Raw genomic sequence first — 3,299 nt, forward strand, 5'->3', positions numbered from 1 at the left:
GTATGTGGTGGAATGCCTCTTTGAAGAGGTTAGTCCACCAGACCCTGTGAATTCCTTGAAAGGAAGGATTTTTTGCAAGGCCAGCAGGATAATCAGGATGCCACCTGAGTGGTCTCTCTCTCCTCAACTTATCGTCTGGCCCATCAGAAATAAGGACAGGTTAAAGCATGTTGAATATGAGAGCATCCCTATGGTGTATGAAGTGACAGGACAGGATGGCAGGATCCAAAGGGAATGTATGATGGCCATGCAGAAGGGACTGGAGTCTAAGACAGCCTCTCACAAGTCATGGGAATGTAAGTGACTAATGGGCTGATCCTATTTGGTTGTCTGTGGTGGTTCCATACTGCATCCTGGAGGCAAAGGCAGCCGTACATCAATAGTATTTCTCCATTTTGAAAGTATGTTCTTAAACAATTATAGATGCCCATGTGTGCAGGATTGGCAGAGATCCCAAGTCTGAGGTCCTGCCTTCCAGGAAATTGTAATGTAATTTGAAATAAAGAGCTGTAGCAGATGATGGAGAGCTGGTTGGTCTTAAAGGACAGTGGGGTTGAGAGAGCAAAGGAGAGATGGACATTGAGGTAGGTGGTTGCTGAGAATGGGCAGGCCATGTGGAGGCAGTGAATTGTGATACAAATTTGGGGACTGTGGTTTGAAGTGGGAATGGAGACAGCAGCATGAGCTTATCAAATGGGCAGCCAGGGCAGGTCAAGTGTGTTCCAGGGATTGAGCGTGAGACCAGCCAGCCAGAGGGGAGACCTGTGATGAGTTTAGAAGGTAGGTCTAAGCAGAATGGGCTAAAGTAGTAGATATTTTCCTTTCTAGATGTTTTTCCTCTAGGCAATAAGGAGGTGCCAAAGCAAATTGAATAAAGGACAGGAAGAAGTATGCTCTAGGAATCGTCAGCTGGCAGTACAGTGTAGGAGGAATTTGAACTCTGCCTATATGGCTGAAACCCCTGTATAAAGTCAGTTTAAGTGAACATTGGATATAAAGTGAGGAGGGTCTTAACACCCATGGTAGTAAAAGATTTATATCTAAGATCTGGTGTTTCAACTTGAGTACTAGTGAAAGTGGTAACATCTGTGGAAAAGTAAACTTGGGAAGGGAAGTTATTTTGCTTTACTGTGTGGTTGTTTGTGGGAGGACTGGACCAGCAGGTCATGCACACCTGGTTGAAGGTGGGATTTGGTCCACCGTATGTTTAGGGAGGGGGCTCATATGAGTGCGAGGACCAAAGTAGAGCCTGGGGGATGATTATATGTGGGGTGCTAAAATGAAATGAAGCAGGTAAGGGAGAATGGGATGCATAAGGGCCCCCAGAAAATTTAATTAAGTTCCAGTCTTAGCTCCTAAACCAGAACACTGGCCATCTTACCCTTAGTCTTAAGGTCTCATTTGCCTCTCCTCAGTGTGTAGGAATTCATTTTTTCCGTCCTATCACAGCCCTGTGAAGAAGACAACTTTTTTTTTTAATGTTTATTTTTGAGAGAGAAAGAGAGAGAATATGAGTAGGGGAGGGGCAGACAGAGAGGGAGACACAGAATCTGAAGCAGGCTCCAGGCTCTGAGCTGTCAGCACACAGCCCAACATGGGGCTCGAAATCATGAACTGCAAGATGTAACCTGAGCTGAAGTCGAATGCTTACCAACTGAGCCAGCCAGGTGTCCCTGAAGAAGATAGCTTTAATTTACTTTTGGATATGCATTCAAGATGGTAATTTTCAAACTGAATTCTCTAAATTATGTTTACTATTGTTTTTGCCAAATGATTTATTTTTTCTGGCAAAGGATGTAGAATGATCTAGGATAGTATCTTGAACAATAGATTTTTCTTGAAAGATGTGCTTTTGATTTGTTTTTTCCATTGGCTTTTAAGCAATTTGGGTTATGGTATGAATCATTCTTTCCCACAGGTAACTGTGAGAGAAGGAAAACCAAAGTACCTTACAAAGTTTCAAACAGATTTGATGCAGATGCTGTAAAGTTGAGGAAACAGCCAGCAGGCACAGAGGTTGGTATCTATATTGTGTCTGTTTTGATGTCTCATTGAGAGGGCTTTGTTTGGGGTGTCATACTCAGTGTGTATTCTAACCTCTAAAAGTAACACAGCTTGTGGGCAGTGAAAAATGGCAGCATTCTAACTGGGTAATAGACCTGTATCTATAGGTCCTTACTTACACGTAGTTTGGAGCCAAAGCCTTTCAAATCTGTGGAATGTCTTTTTTTTTTTTTGAATGATTAATTTTTATTTGAGAGAGAGCATGAGCAGAGGAGGGGCAGAGAGAGAGGGACAGAGAGAATCCTACATAGGCTTTGCACCATCATCACAGAGCCCGATGTGGGGCTTGATCTCAGGAACAGTTGATCATGATCTGAGCCGAAATCAAGAGCCAGACACTTAACTGACCCAGGTGCCCCTGTGGAATGTCATTATTATGTCAGTTTTCCACATTTAATTCCCAGTACTGTTAATGGCAGTCTATTTGGATTATATGGGATTTTGTAAGTTATCTTGGTAGTTTCACTCAAAGTGTCCCAGTTTGGAGCTGGTAGAGTTAGGTACTGGAAGTTCAGGTTCTCCCTTAAGGGGCTAGGAGCATGACAGGCTTTTCTTTACAAATGAGTCTTGCATTGAGTATCCCTGCCACACCTTCAACCCCCAACCCCTGGGGTGTCGGGGAGCAAGAGGTTATTGGCCCTTCGACTGGGCTGTTCCTGCCTTGCAGTGGTCATCAAGTAAAGACTGATAAAAGCAAAAATGTCATGACTTTATCCTTAAAATGGAGTGTTAAGACCTTAGCAATGACTCTCACTATATCTTGAGTCTGTTATACAACCGATTTAAGAAAATGTATTATGTCATTTTTATTTCATAGGAAAGAAATTTCTGAGTTCCAGCTACATAGAAGAGCTAAATATTACATCACCATGACAGTTTAGAACCTGATTATCCCTTGATTTGAACTAATAAAGCTATTATAACTAGAAGCAAGAAAATGTGATATTGTAAAGCCTTTAGAATTAAAAGGTATAAAATAGCAAATAAATTGAATTGCTTATGTGTGTGATTCTCAACATTTTCTTCTCCTCCAAAAATGGCCATATTATCAGTAACACCAACAATAGAGTTGAGTTATTCATGAATATTCCTGCCATGTATATTACTGTCTTATAATCTCTAGGGACTTTTAAATATGGGGAAAAGTATGGTAGAGCTGAGGACAGAATAAATAGATAAAAGGTTCCCCATAAATAGGAACTACCTGAGGATAGGGACCATACCTTATTCATTTT

General features: G+C 41.6%; 1 long non-coding RNA gene across 1 annotated transcript; it reads left to right on the plus strand.

The window, feature by feature from the left end:
* Positions 1 to 209: 209 nt before the first annotated feature.
* On the plus strand, positions 210 to 3,025 carry LOC123606676. The gene is made up of 3 exons (XR_006716429.1): positions 210 to 296; positions 1,919 to 2,016; positions 2,882 to 3,025. It is a non-coding gene; the product is annotated as an uncharacterized LOC123606676 (long non-coding RNA).
* Positions 3,026 to 3,299: the final 274 nt, after the last annotated feature.

The sequence above is a fragment of the Leopardus geoffroyi genome, chromosome A2 (genome assembly GCF_018350155.1).
Source record: "Leopardus geoffroyi isolate Oge1 chromosome A2, O.geoffroyi_Oge1_pat1.0, whole genome shotgun sequence".
Taxonomy (NCBI): Eukaryota; Metazoa; Chordata; class Mammalia; order Carnivora; family Felidae; genus Leopardus; species Leopardus geoffroyi.